Below are 16,013 nucleotides of genomic sequence, written 5' to 3'. Positions count from 1 at the left end.
AGCACAGGATCTGTCCCAGCGCACAGGACACAGAGCTGCTTTTTTTACCTCTGTGAATACAACATCTTAGTTACCTCCAGTGCGCTTTGTGTTTTTTCTTACTAGATCAATACCTATATTTAATCCCATAGGTTGTAAAGTATTCAATTTGTGTATCAACATTGTCTCTCTTTGTGAAAGTATTTTTATTCTGTTCCCCCTTTACTGTTAGGTGGAACATGGTCAATACCTCAATAGAGTAAACCATCTGGATTGGGCTGATGACATTTTTTAATATAACAATCTATTATCCATTCCATGTTAATTATTTATTTTATAAATATTTTTTATATCCTTGTTATCCTTTTTTAAAGATGTTACTTTTGGATTCCATGGATTTTGAAAGAAAGGGTTACCATCTTTTTAGTTCAATTTGTCTTGCATCTGTGAGAATATCTGAAGACTCCAAACTGTGTCCCCCTGGATGACATGACGAACTGGAAGTGATGTCTCATGCCAGGATCGGGAGCCCGAACAGATGCACAAGGAGGACAACAGGAGCTGATTTCCTAGCTTAGACCCTGGTGTTGTCAATCCGCGCTTTAACTTGTGTAACTTTGTGAGTACTATGTGCACTTCTCCCTTTTTTGCTTTTCATAAAACAGTATTGTACTATTTTCCTTTGTATTTTCTTTTTATATGAGCTACTTCTCCATTGAGACCCCTGATCATCTGGTACTCAGTTACTTTACCATTATTTGTGTTAATTTTACTTGCTCTGTGTGAGTAGTTCATTATTAATTTTCTATCACTTAACACTGCTTTTGTGTTGCACTGGTGTGTTTTGTCTATGTTTGGACATTGTTGCACACTTTTTGTTTGTTGTATGCTGTACCTTATATAGCACATTGAAATTAATAAAACAAATGGCCTCTTGTGACTTACTGTAGCAACATCTACTAAATGTGGCCCAAAAAGCTAAAATTGCTGGGAAGAGCAGTTTAAATATGTGTTTATGTCAGTACCATTATATCAGATTGTTAATTCTCCCATTATTCAATATTAATTTATCAAGCTACGCTAACAATTGGTATCAATTTATAGAATGGTTTAAGAAAATCTAGCAATGAATGTAGCAGCAATACTGCAATTAAAGGATCGGTACAATGTACTGTATACAAATCATTATAACATAAAAACACTATGGCCAATCCACAAAGCTAATCATGTACAAACACAACAGCCTTTAGTTGTCTCATTAGCATAGGCTAAACTGCATGTTCAGTCAGCATTGCTGCACATTAGTTAGCTTCAAATAACATGGCTTGTGTTACTCAAGTTAACACCTCATTAAATCAGTAACAGAGCTTTGTGGATCTGGTTGGGCAAGCAAGCTTTGTGGATCTGGGCCTAGAAAGGCAATAAAAATTTGAATTTGCTCACAGAAGGATATCCGTTATGGGGACGGTAAACATGAGGACTCTGGATTTTAATGTGGTTCATTAGCGTGCTGCATGCTTTCACATTCTGGTGTTAATTGCTGCAATTTACTGTACAAATCTTTTATAAATGCCAAAGAATACAGCAGCACAATTTGCTTTATAAATTCCACCTCAAGTTCCTATTACCCTTCTTCAAATTTGGCTTAATACATTTCCACTTTGCCTGTCCCTAAATCTATAATAACAATACAGCTCAACCCCGTTATAGCGCAATCTGCTACAACGCGGATCCACTTATAACGCGGTCTGAGCTGAGTCCAGCAGACACGGAACCCCTGATCGTGGCCATTTTTTTTCTCGATCTGATTGTAACGCGATTGCATTGGGTGGACCCCGAGCACCGCATTATAACGCGATTCAGCTGTATTATGATATTCTACATAAAATTGTATGGTATTATTATGGTACTAATTTTTATTAGGTACATTTAGTTCATAAAGTGTATGAACAAGTTCCTACAGAGCCACGTAACCCAGTCACTGCTGGCTACCAATGTGTCATTTGTGAAAAGCTTCCCTTGTGAAAGACAAATTTAATAAAGTATACAATTACTATATTACAATAGAAGTGAAAAAACTACAATAAGTAACTACATTAGTACATTTACAATATATACACTTGAACGTATTATTTAGAAATTAAATTATATTTCCGTAACAATCAAATAAAAAAGTGATGAAAAAAATATATACTCCACTGTGCTAAATATTCAAATTGTATATTACACATTATTCCAATATAGACTTTTGGCAAAACTTAGATTACTTATGTGTGCAGCAGATTTTTTTTATCACTATCAGATTTAGAAGTTTCACGTGGAGGGATTGCACCATCTGCAAAACTAGATTCTACCAGTGGAAATGGTGGTGGCCAATACAGTTAAGGCTGGGGTGCGCAAACTGCTTGAGCTGTGCCCCCCTGCCCGGTAGCCGCAGCGTTCGCGCCCCCCTTCTCCAATGACTCGGTGTCAAATGACAAAGCGGGTCATGTGACGTCACGTGACAACGCCGCGTCATTTGACGCGCGTTGCCATGGCGACATGTGACATCACATGACCCCGCAGCATCATTTGACTCAGCAATGCCATGGCGACGCATGGCCGAAGACCTGGCACAGAGCAGGTAACTGAGTTACAGTGGCCTCATGCCTCCTCCAAGCATTTCATTTAAATGCCATGGGGAAGAGCGCAGGGCCTCTGTAACTGCTCGTGCCACTCCCTAAAAATTCTCCCGCCCCCCTAGTGGGTGCGCCCCCAGTTTGCGCACCGCTGAGTTAAGGAATTCAAAACTACTTGAGATACACACCACATAGTGCCATATGGACATACTGTATACGTATATAGATCTTAATTTATATAGCGCCATTTAGGTACACATATAGTTACATAGTTACATAGTCACATAGTAGATGAGGTTGAAAAAAGACGTAGGTCCATCAAATTTAACCTATGCTAAATTTAGACAACAGATACTTTATCCTATATCTATACTTACTTATTGATCCAGAGGAAGGCAAACAAAAAACCCCATTAAGGGTTTTTACACAGCGCTTCACAGTATTATTTTACACATGACATAATAATATAACATATAATAGGAATAAGCGTTTCAGACATAAATGTAACATTAGGAAAAAGAGTCCCTGCCCCGAAGAGTTTACAATCTACGTACATCCTTAAGTGGCTGACAGTGGTTCTTATGATGTACCCTGTACATCATGGCACTGTTTGTTTTCTAGAGGTAAATTGAGATTAGCACCCTTACCATGTTCCTGAGGGGGCCATTGCCACAAAGGTAGCAGGTCCCACCAGCACTGAAGGGTTTAATATGAAAAAGGCAAGGGTCAAATTGGGTGTGAAGTTTTAGAACACGTAGAAAAAAATAGGCAAACCACATGGACCAAGTGGTTCTTATATGCTGTCAGTTTCTATGGTAGAGATCTAACATTCCTTGGTCCTTCAGTGAAATCCTTCCATGATCTGTCGATGATTTTTAAGGAAGAAAATTTTGTTCAATAAATAACACTGACCTTTTCTGACCACATGAGTTTTACCATGTCCAAATTCAGGAACTCAGTTCTTTATAGAAGATTAGGCTAATATTATTATTTTTTAAACACATTTAATGGGATCTTTGTCCTGAAGTGAACACAAATCACATATCTTCTGCTTCAAAAATGATTTAAAGGAAAATGTAATTTGGGAAGACAAAGTATTCTGAACCACCATAAATATCTTATTCACATGACAGACCCAAAAGGAACTTCAAAGCTCCCAATACAATTGCCTGAGAAATCTGCCAAGAGGCCAAAATAATGCTGGCACTTGCATCATGTGATAGCCACCCATGGAGGATTAGGGTAGGGAATAGAAGTGTCTTAATTATTTTACATGAGTTCTATTACAGCTATAGCAATACAATTCTGCACAACTAGTACAAACTTTAGGTTCTCAACAGTTGTTGTTTTATTATTTCTAACTGCATATATGCAGATTACAGTATAAACCATTCATTTGACCATTCTTTGTTATCAATAGTCCTAATATGTCCATCGCATATCACATGTATGCAACTGTAGCCAGGTCCCCCTCGCGTGTAGTCAGGTTCCCCCCCCCTCGCGCACTCACCCCCTCCTTCCCAGTTGCGAGCGCGCGTGTGGATCGGGCTGGAGCGGAAGCATAGTGATCCCTGGTAGCTAGGGACGCGAGCGGCGAGAAGGCCGGTTGCCGGGGACGCGATCGGGCCGTCGCTAAGGCCGCGATCGCGTTGCCACCGGCCCGGCGGCTCGGGAAGCAGGGCGCCGCATACACAGGGCTGTTGCGCATGCGCAATGGCAGTGCACAGCGCGGGAGGCTCAGACAGCTCGCGCATGCGCGAGAATAGACTGCCAGCCCCCAGGGTGCTTAGGGGCAGAGAAACCTGACGCCAGGGAGCCAATCAGAAGGCCGGATTCCCCTGCTCCCAGTTAGATACATTTCGCGGGGTTTTGCAGCTACGCAGGCACTCAGGATCCGGACCAGCTAGGGGTAAGAGGTGGATGCAGGGGTCAGTGACCCTCTGCATAGGCCAGCAGCCCCCAAGGTCCCAGTTAGGTCCTGAGTCACCTAATAGCTTGTGGAGCTTAGGGACAGGCCCCAGATAGGGACACTGCCCCATTATTTGGTCAAGTAGTCAGGGACACAGAGCGGAAGCCGTGCGGCCCTGCGAGGTGGGTTCTGGGCTCAGAACACCACCAAAGACCCTAACACCAGGAGAGACATTGTTCGCGCTGGACTTTCAACCCACGTGGTGTGGAGGACAATGTCGGATCGTGCGGATTGATATCGCGGTACCCGTGGCTGGAGCCCGGGCAGGTAACCTGCAACTCACGTGCACCAACCAGGCCTATCACCAAACATAGTGGCTGCGCAGTCACACACACATATGCACAGTGGTATTTGACTCTGGGAGTACGAGACATTTGGGTGGGGGTTACTGGACACAGGGTGGGGTCACATTGTGGGTGGTAGCGTCCGCCGTGACGCCTAGAGGTGATAGCGTCCGCCGTGACGCCTAGAGGTGATAGTGTCCGCCGTGACACCCAGTGTGGTTAGCGCCCACCGTGGCGCATGATGATGTTATGATGTTATTGAGTGATATATGTGTTTCCATGCAGTAAAGCCAGTCCTGTTTTATATTCGTTCGTGTTGTGTGGTTGTTTCCTGTGAGGGCCTCCTCCCACTCCGTTGGGATCCCTCCCAGGTGGAGGCGTTGCACCTAGAGATGTATGATATGTATGTACCCCAGGTTCCCCAAGCGGAGGCTTAGGCTCCTGAGAGCCAACAGGTAGCACAGCAGGTAGTAGCGGCGGTATTCATAGGGAATACCCGTTACACAACATTAATTTGAACTCGCACAGCTTAGACAAACCAGTCAACTGTTTAGGAAAGAAAAGCACAAGCCTTGAGGATGTTGGACATTAAAGAATAAAGGTGCTAGAAAAGGAGAATTACTCAAGAGTTCCTAAGACATTTCCTATGCCATTAAAAATGCAGACCTGCCTCCACCTTCCTTGCATCTTAATTAATTTAGAAATCCCAGAGCATTTTATTTCATTTTTAACTAAGTTTTTTTACAGGATGGGGCGGGGGGGTTTACAAAATATTTACTGATTAACTATTGTCATTTCAATCTCCAGCTCCCCACTCCCCCATGGGAAACAAAAGAGCTTTTCATATATCTTGTGTCACACAGGTCAATACGAATCCACAACATTATCCAGTGTGGCCTCCTGGACTGCCATTTAAATCCCAGCGCAGAAATAATATATACCAAGTGATACCCGTACCTTCACTGGTAAGTATCTCAAGTATCTGGGTAGTCCCCAGAGCTAAAAATAGAGTTGTTCACCTCCAAACCTTCATTCCCATCCTGTTCAAAAAAGGGAGTAAAATGGGACTGCTACTTTAAAGCTTATGTATAAACGTCCCTATCCAGTATATTGTGAAGACGACTTAACCTGTGCTGGAATGATTCAAACTCTTCTCCAGCACAAGGAAGATGTTATCACAGCGTACTGATTAGCAACCTGAAAAAGAGGGGGAAAGGAAGCAAAATATGGATTTGATGCATTTTTGAACACCTATTAGATCACTTTCATGTGACAAATGACATCCAAAAGGGAGAACCAAATTATTCTTGAAGGACTAATTGAGCTTGTCCATAAGTGAGAAATAGCCAATACAGACTATTGTTCAATAAGTAAATCGATATATTTCAGCTAGGACTATAGTACATTCACTTATGAGCACCTGCAATATAGTAGGAACATTCAGTCGTTGAGGAACACTGGGTATTGTGTCCAAATCGCTTTTCTAGTGTTAATGCAGCAATTCCCCACAGAAGGGTGTATGAGTTTATCTCATATAATGCAAGGATCATTTACCACTAAGTATTTCATGCTCCTTTTTTATTTTTATTTTTTTTGTGTTAAAAACTATTATTTTCTTAATGTCTGAAGTTAACATGGTAACATTTGTACTGCATTGGGCTCTGGGGAGATATCAATTTTGACACCAGTGTGATACTATATTCGTTGCTCATATCTCCTCAACAAGCAACATATATATATATTTTTTTTTTTTAAAACACAAAATTGGCAAGATGAGCTCTTTAAAAAGAAATGGGGGTGCTGCTGCCTTTTAAATTACATTTAAGGGACAAATAAACATATCTCAGCATCAAGATGCCTTGTGTTCATTTTGTACTATTTCAATCAGGTTAGTACAAAAATACCCTGTAATATAGAGTGACAGACTGAGCTAAGAAAGTTGTTTCTTGTTCAAAAAAAGGCTGAATTGGTCACAATGTAAAACATTTTTAGGAGCCACAAAATACTACAGGATTGTCTTGACCATGATAAAACTCAAATGAAGAATGAGCTGTATTCTGTAGTACATGGTATGGAGGAGATCCACTTATAAAGTACACCAATAAATCCCTAAGCGCTGATGTGGGGTATTGCAACTCCCCCCCCCCCCCCCCGATCAGACGTTATCTATCATTCAAGTCAAGAGTAAAAAAAGACATGTTTTTTTTTTACTTTACTTAGTCTTAAATTTTTTAAGTTATAAGCACGCAGTTGAAAGATTAAATTATATATTATGTAAATGAATATATATTTAGAAAACAAAACATAATCATCATATTAAGGCCTGGAAATTGTTTTACTTGTTAGAGTGTGCATTTTTATACATGGCAAGTGTAAATTCTGCATCCTAGATCTGCTCTTTGTATTAACTGCATGTGGCACAAAGTGAGAGTAACAAGTGGATCACAGGAGAAAGAAGAGGCTTGAAGGCAGCTTTTACTCTCTCCTCTTTTACTACCAGAAGCAGCAGAGGTAGTATATGGACCAAACGATGCCAGTAAAGTTAATCATATGGTCTTTTCCCTCTCAACACAACCTCCTCAGGGACAGCAAATGATTATGAAGATGATTGCCGCTGCCAGCTTGGGAGAGACCTGACAGACCATTGCAACCTGCCATCTCTTCTCTGCAAAACAGGATTAAGGAACAATAGCAGGGGACAATGTGTATGATGGACTTTCAAATGCCAGTGGAGGTAGATAGTATTACTACTAATAATATATTAAGAACTCAGATGGGGAAATACAGTGAAAGGAAGGGGGAAGATATCAGGGGGTAATGAGAGTAGGAATTGGGGGAAATATATAGGAGAGGCATTTAAAGGATAAAGAAGGATACGGTGAAGATATAGTATGTGTTAATTGCTGTTGACTCTGGAAAACTGTGGCTTCAATGGCAATTTTTGGACAGTACATGTATATTGCAATATATCCCAACATATTAGACCTGATCGAAAAATGAAGCCTACTACATCTGTATGGGGTTCAAGAGGTGTGTCAGTAAGCCAAGGAAAAAAAGGGTCATCAAAACTGATTGAATGACCCTACATGGGGCGGAGGACTGGGTGTGGAATCTGGCTAATTGTAATATGCTTTAAATGTTTTAGACTTTAAAATAATAATATAATGTATATCAAGCTTATATTGCCACATATAAAAGCACAATAAGCTAGATAATATCTTTTAAAAATCAGTAAAATTAATTAACCGCTTGGCTGCCGAAGGTGTTGGCAACACAGTGTAGGCCAATATATAATAAGCAATCTTCAACTATAAGAATCTTTTCAATGATGGAAGTCACATTACAGCCCATTAACTTGAATGGGCAGTAAAGTGTCTTAAGGCAAAAGACAGCTTAGTAAATATGTCCCTGTATGCTTTATACATACCCGGCAAGGGATAAAGAAACTATGTTGGTACCATGGTGACCATGAACATGTTAACTGTTTAGGTATAAATAACTATGGCCCCTATTCAATAATCTGTCTTCTGCTTTCTTGGGAAATATAAGCTCCATTTATTTTAATGACACTGAAATCCTCCCAAAAATTGGGAAGTCCGTTTTAAAGCATATTGAAAGGGGCCTAATAGTCTCACATCCATTAACCTGCTACTTTGTACATTATTGTTCATTCACAAATCATATCACAATATATTGTATATGGCATTTACCAGCACATAAAGTTAATAAATTATTAAAAAAATACAGGATGATCTAAATGAACAATAAAAATTTATCATAAATGATAATCACTCCGTGATCTATACAATTTAAAATAATGTATATGTATTTCCTGAAAAACATAATGATGTCATGTAGTTGTTGGGTGATTCAGCATTATGACTGTAACTGAGCACAACACATTATTCATAATGTACTGTAACATAGAGAAGTTGCCCAATAATTATTTAATACATTGAAAATGTATAAATATATCTAAGATTACATTATGTCCAGGCATGAAATGAGAGTGAAGCATTTTACAGTGTTAATGCAAATAATTGTAATTTATGACACCTTTTAGAACACTCTCATAAGTAATTAAAATATTTCAACCATGATAACGTGTCATGCAACAGTATACAGGCATACCCCGCATTAACGTACGCAATGGGTCCAGAGCATGTATGTAAAGCGAAAATGTACTTAAATTGAGGCACTACCCTTTTTCCACTAATCGTTGCTTCGGTACAGGTAGGGAGCTTGTACTCCTGTTCAGGACGTGCTGACAGGCGCATGCGCGAGCTGCCGTTTGCCTATTGGGCGAGGGGAATCAGCGCGTCACCACTATGGCAGTCTGTAGGGCAGAATAAGTGTCCGTACTCGCGAAGCGAGCGGACCCAGTGGTATGGGGCTATTGAAAATATGTCCTTACTCGCAAGTGTACTTAAAGTGAGTGTCCTTAATCCGGGGTATGCCTGTAGTTCCACTATACTATGAATGAACAGCTGAAAAATAGTAATGTATTTGGCTTCAATAAACAATTCATGAAATCATTGAATAATATTACTTCACAATATAGCACTTTCTATAATATCTGATATAATCGGATTGGCCTTGTTTTAATTAAAACAAAACAAAAAAGTACCCATGCCACAGTCAAGTCTATACTCTCATTTGTATATACCGTGTGGGTCCAAAACCAAAAAATTAAATATTCCTACTCACGCCTAGAAACCTCCCAGAGGCAATTAAAGAAAAGAAAGGGCGTTTGTATGCAGAATTATTATTAATATAGTCAAATAAAAAAAACAAAATCCATTCATTATGGAATAGCCTACAACCCTCTGTATAAAATCACAGTACTGTACATGCACATTAACGTTCCCAATACAGTCTAGACAACAATCTGTAGTTAAAGATCTGTCAGAGCAATTTACCATCCTTTCTCACTGGTCTATGAGTAAGCAGGTAATTAGTCAAGGCAGAATGATGTCTGGGGAGTTGGGAGTTGGTCAGCAGCTGTACAGAGGGAGTAGCTCTGCCAGCCTGAGCAGGACAGTTCCTGATTCTCCTCTTTTCACAAGATAATTTGTTCCTGGCTCTCCACTTTCCCATGAATGTGATAGCATATTTCGCTCCCATTCTTCCTGAAAATAAACCTCACCTATCAAACTGCTTTAACTTTTTTTTTCCATTAACCTCTTCTCTTCCTTCCCCATTACCTTTTTTTCTTCCCATTTCTCCATTAACCTTTTTCCTTCCAATGGAACCCACTAACCCCTTCTCTTCACACCACGTCCAATCTCCTCAATGCCAATCATCTACCCAAAACATTCCTGATTTTAAAGAGTCTTAGCCCAGGATCCCAACAGCCTCATCATATTCTTAAAAATATCCTGTTTTTGATGAATGTGCAAGAGACATGTGTCCCAGACTGACAGCACAACAGGAAGGGTTAAAATGGGATGAAGCAACAAAGCATGATGTCAGAAGCCTGGAAGAAAGAGAGTCACGTAGAAGTTAAAAGGATGGGATGACTATTATTTCTGCATGATCCAGAACATAGTTGCAGTAGCCCTCTCCGTAGCCCTCTGGTAGAGACAGTGAGCTGTCATCATTGAATGTTCAAGGACATACTATGAGGATAAAAATGAAGAAGAGGGATTAAAAGAAGAGATGATGAAAGAGTGAACTGGAGAGAGAATGTTAACTGGAGAGAGAATGTTAATGAAGTGGATAACAGAAAAGAGAGGGAAATGATGACAGGGTTAACAGAAAAGAGATGAAATGGTAACAGGAGAATACAGATAATAACATGGTTACATGAGCATATTTTATCAGTGTTCCTTGCTCACTCACCTGCACAATTGCTCAATTAACACCTTCTCTCACAACTCCTCCATTAACCTGTTCTCTGCATCTTCCACTCATCTTCTCAATTAACCAACCACTAATCTCCCCTTCTCACTCCTCATTATCCTGCTTGTCAACACTTTTATATAACCAACTTTTGATCCTTACTTGCTGCATAAAAACAAGGCAAGCTTGAGAAAATGTTGCCACTACAGGAATCAGACACTATTACCAACTGTAAAAAAACAACAAAGTATGGTAGCAACAATGTGCTTGTAGAATATGTGCAGGTTGTATGTGTGCCCTAAAGTAGCTTGGTAGAAAACAGCATTATCATAGTAATTCCCAGTGTCAAGGTTCAAATGAAACATCATCACACAGTGAAAACTTTTTTTAAAAAGTTGACCCCTTTCCCCATAAATTCTATTTAATGACCTGCAGCTGTTGGCCCGTTTCCCCTTAAGTCTCCTTAATGATCTGCATGAAATATTATCCTTTTGGTGGGTAGGTTCCTTACATTTGATGCAGTCACAAGCAGAAAATGATAACTATTTCAAAGCAAATCTTTTATTAGCATTGATACATACACTCCAGTTCATTTGTTAGCTCTCTGCTGCCATAATAAGGACGGTGGTCAGTTTACATAGTTACATAGTGGATGAGGTTGAAAAAAAGACTTAGGCTGCGTCCCTGCTAGCGCTGAGCGGGCGGCGCTTGCCGCAGTTACTTACATATATAGATATATGTAAGTCCCCGCTCACACGGTGCGGGCGCTCACACGGTGCGGGCGCTCGGCGCTTATGTTAACAAAAAAAACGAACTTTCCAGTGCACTCAATGCCCCTCCCCCCGCGCGTAAATGCCAGGACACCCGGCGCTCATGCTTGGAGCGCTCTCCAAGCATGAGCACGCTCAGCGCCAACTGGGACTCAGCCTTACATCCATCAAGTTTAACCTTTGCTAAATGTAGCCGCCAGATTCTTTATCATATAGTTTAGCATTTCTATCATCCTTGTGTACAACAGAGATGCGCTTTTCTCCCAACTGCTAGCACCTACAATTCACACACAATCTTCTAATTTGGGAAATATTGATTAAAAAAATTAAATTGTGAGAGTCCAAAAATTGGACTTGGAAAAATAGTAACATTCGCCAGCATTGTGAATTTACCCTCCAAAAAAAGGCTTTTGAAATTCACCTCTGGAAACTGCAATTTTGGGATCACTGCTGCGTTCTTTACTCAGATAATGTAGGTGTGAGTTCCTAATAAAAATGAGTGTATGTTGTGTGTAACGGGCTACTTTCCTCTTTACTAATGACCCTCCTGCCATAAATTTTTTTTTAAAAATTATACAAATGTCTGAAATTATGAAAAAAGAATCAAAACCTGTAGAAAAGGTTTCAAATGCCAGGCTGCTTTATTATATTGCACTTTAAGCCCCAAACTTAATTCATTTGTTTTTGTTACCATTTCCTTTTCTTTTCACAGGTATTACTGGAAAGTATATTTTAGCAACTCCCCCTCATGCAAAACTGAACACTAAACATGCAGCCCTTCTTAGACCAAATGGAACTACAAATATGTGGGTGTTTTGCTACCTTTTTTTAAATGAGATGTCTAAATATTTTTTTAGTCAATTTTTGACTTTTACATAATATTTTATATGACTAGTACCTTTTCACAGGCAAATTGTCAGTCACCACCTGCTTCTTTTTTTTTTTTTTTTTTTAAGTAAATTATGATGTAATCATTAGCTAGACAGTTTAAAGCAGTAATAACTGCTAACTAACCATTTATTTTTACAGTATTGAAACCACCGGGTCCTTCAGAGATGAATCACACTATTTTCAGCTCTGGGGACAACAGTTCCCGAGATACATACTGGTGAAGTTACAGGTTTTACTTCCTGTTTTTTAACGTGGATTAAAATAGCCATCCAATTACAAGCCATGACCGATAATGATGCCGCTTTCTATTGGCCTGAGATTTGACAGCCATTTTGTTTCCCCTGGAGGAAGATTTAAACCTAGTAACTTCACTGGTATCTCGAGAGAACCCCGCCACGGTCCCCATCCTGTAAAAAAGACAATAAAAAAACATAACAAGTAGAGGGGATTGGTGCTTTCAAGTGGAGGACAATAAGTAGTCAATAATTTTTTTTTATTTATGCAGAACCTATTGAAGATAAAAAAAGAACACAAATAAGTAAAAATATCACTGAAATCCTTGTAAGGAAGTCCTATTGTGTGCATTGATAAGTTGGTTAAACACATCTACATATTTTTGCCTGCAACTTGCCTCTTTATAGATAACATAACAAATAACCTGGAACTCCACATGTTGCTTTTGTTGTGGTCATATACCCACTGTAGTATAGAAATTTAATGGTGTATGATAGTATAGAAATAAATGGTGTATGATCATTGCTGAGTTTAAAAAAAATACTACCTGTACTACTTTCTTGAAAAATAGATAATAATAAAATAAAAAGTAATGCTAGTGCATAGGAATGAAAACAAGCATACATTTTTGCACCTTGTTTTGTTACCACATATTAAATTAAGCTTTTTGTTAACAAATATATATAAAGACACATATACTACATAGCACTTTACATTTGAAACTGCTCAAATAATTTATTTCAACTTTATATTTTGTGTCTTTTTTGGGGGGGGAGGAGGGAGGGTCTGCCAACCAGCCAAACTAACAAAATAGCTCCATACTTAATCCCTACACTGGCAGTGAAGGAACTATTCTGCATATAGAAGAAATATATCATGAATATGCTTATTGTCTCTTTTTACAGCACCTGCTATTATTGCCTGATGGAGATAACATACCAAATAATATTTCATAGTGATTAAAAATATATATATATTGACTTGGTTGGGGGGCTTTAGACAAGGACTGAGGTGGGGAGTGGGTCTGCGTTATTGATTGTAGAACTGATGAGAACAGATACTGAGGATAGGGGGAGTGCTTGGGCTTCTATTCGGCAACACATGCAAGCCAAACACTGTCTCAGTCTCAGACTCTGCACCAGCAGCCGCCTGGCTGGGTTTACTCTACCGTAGTTTATATGGAGGAAGGAGGGGGGAGGGGGTGGAGACTGCCCTTAAAATGTAATCCCCTGGATTTCAGCATGGTTCATTTAACCTATCTGGTGTCAGAGGCACCAACATGGAGGCTTCCAACATTTAAGGGGAACGCACAGTAACAGAGATAAGAGGTACTGTAACAGTTACAGCTATGTACCCACTCCCACGTCTCACTGATCATTAGGTTAGTGGATTAGAAATGCAGCACAGGGCGCAGTGCAAGCAGAGGATGCTGCAGACAGAGAAGCAGGAAGCAGCATCCTCTGACCCGCCCTGTCATCTTAAATAATGAGGACCTGCAACATCCTAATGAGCTTTAGGGACATACAAATAGTTAATTACATAAAGATTGAACACAATTTTTGCATCACGACCTTCATACAGCACGTGCCTCTGTATATGTGAAATATAACGATTCTCCTCCATCGTGCAGCTCAGGAGACAAAATTAACTATTGAATCCACCCCCCTCCCCCTCCCCCCCACACACATATACACACAAATATAGCCACAAACTTACAATACACGACAAGTTGTATAGATCAACTATGCATGGAGGAAACATCTAGTATGTTTTCTATTTAATGGAAGCAAAAATAAATAGTATTTACATTGAGATACATGTATGTTATAACAATGAACCTACACATACTGCAGATATATTAGGATCAGTTTTATGTCGTACGTACGTACACACACACACACACACACACACACACACACATACACACACATACTGTACATACATACACACACACCTGAAATAAATTACAGGCCCCTCTTGCAGGTTAGCTGCAAAGGTGTTATTAATGCAATGAGATATTATCGATAAGAATCTATTTAATAAGTTACAGTGTTCCCTTTTCTATGACTACATCATTATTCCTTCTCGGGTAGTAATTTATACAAATGTCTCTTCCATTAATGCAAAAAAAAAAAAAAAAAAAGGGAAACACGTTGTGTAAAACCTCCTAATCTCCCCCGGGGAGGACAGGATGTCTACACAATGACTCGTACATTGACATGCGGTGTACTGCAAAATGAAACCAGAATGTACAGCATAGAAACCTAAGAGAAATCCCCAATCCCCCGACCCCGCAATGATAATGTAAACCCCTTCAGTACCACATAGGCCTGCAGTGCTTTGTAATGCATCGCAGAGCTCACTGGCACTAAAAGCCATTCAGAATAACCTCCATGCTTTCTCTTCTATACCAATGGATACATCAAATACATACATAAATGTTCTTACCTTTTCAGGGGGAAATGGGGAGATGATGATGATGGAGAGTGCTGGTGTCCGTCTATTTATATTTATGGGAGGTAGAAGTGATCAGAGAGCACGCCTGTGTGTGTGTACAATGTATGAATGACTGATGGCACATGTTCTACGAGTCATAATAAGAACCAGGGTGGAGGCAGGACCAGACGTGGGAGGAGACTCATGGGATGGATGATATAATAGATATACCTCCTGTACAAGCTACAACAGGATAGTTCCATCATTTCTTTAAACAGGGAGTGGTCCATATTTGTAGAAGTATGTCTAGATCATCAAAGACTACTTATTTTAAAAAATAATGTGAATAGTGTGAATGTGCTACAGCTGTACAACAACAAAAAATAAAAACATATTTCAAGGTACATTTTCCTCTAGTGCAGGAGTGCGCATACTGGGGGGTGCGAGATTTTTTTGTGGGGGGGTGCAACGGTCACAGAGGCCCTACGCTCTTCCCCAAAGCATTTAAATTAAATGCCGGGGAGCGCTCGAGGCCTTTGTAACTTACCTTGGCTTCGGGCGATGTATTGCCATGGCAATGTGGCGTCAAATGATGCAGTGAGGTCGTTAGTCGCCGGTTCCTAGGTAAGGGGCAGCGCGCCCACTAGGGCTAAGCAGACAGGGGGCGCAGCGCAGAAAATGTGTGCACCCCTGCTCTAGTCTAGTGAACAGTAATGTAATGGCTGATATAATATAAAGTAATGTATATATGCAATCAAAAGTAAAATACATATAAATACAAATATGTATTGTAAATATGTATATGGAAAAAGACCTGGGACTTCCGAAATGTAGCCCACTGTTAAATGTTATACTGTATGTTCTAATAGATTGAATAAGGAAAATATGTCTTAACTGAAGAGGAGTGCTGTGGACAACCATTTCATATATATGAATATATGGACGATCCGTGTTTACTTCTCCAGATCAAAACAATACAAAATAGAAAATG

General features: G+C 39.7%; 1 protein-coding gene across 1 annotated transcript in view; it reads right to left on the bottom strand.

The window, feature by feature from the left end:
- Positions 1–15,182, bottom strand: part of SLC6A15 (solute carrier family 6 member 15) — a 55,184-nt gene extending 40,002 nt beyond the window's left edge. Inside the window, exon 1 of the mRNA XM_075600491.1 lies at positions 15,035–15,182. The gene's annotated coding sequence lies outside the window, so the exon portion shown is untranslated. The remainder of the gene's footprint in view (positions 1–15,034) is intronic.
- Positions 15,183–16,013: the final 831 nt, after the last annotated feature.

This window comes from Ascaphus truei, chromosome 5, assembly GCF_040206685.1.
Source record: "Ascaphus truei isolate aAscTru1 chromosome 5, aAscTru1.hap1, whole genome shotgun sequence".
Classification (NCBI taxonomy): Eukaryota; Metazoa; Chordata; class Amphibia; order Anura; family Ascaphidae; genus Ascaphus; species Ascaphus truei.
This window is presented reverse-complemented; position numbering and strand designations above follow the sequence as displayed.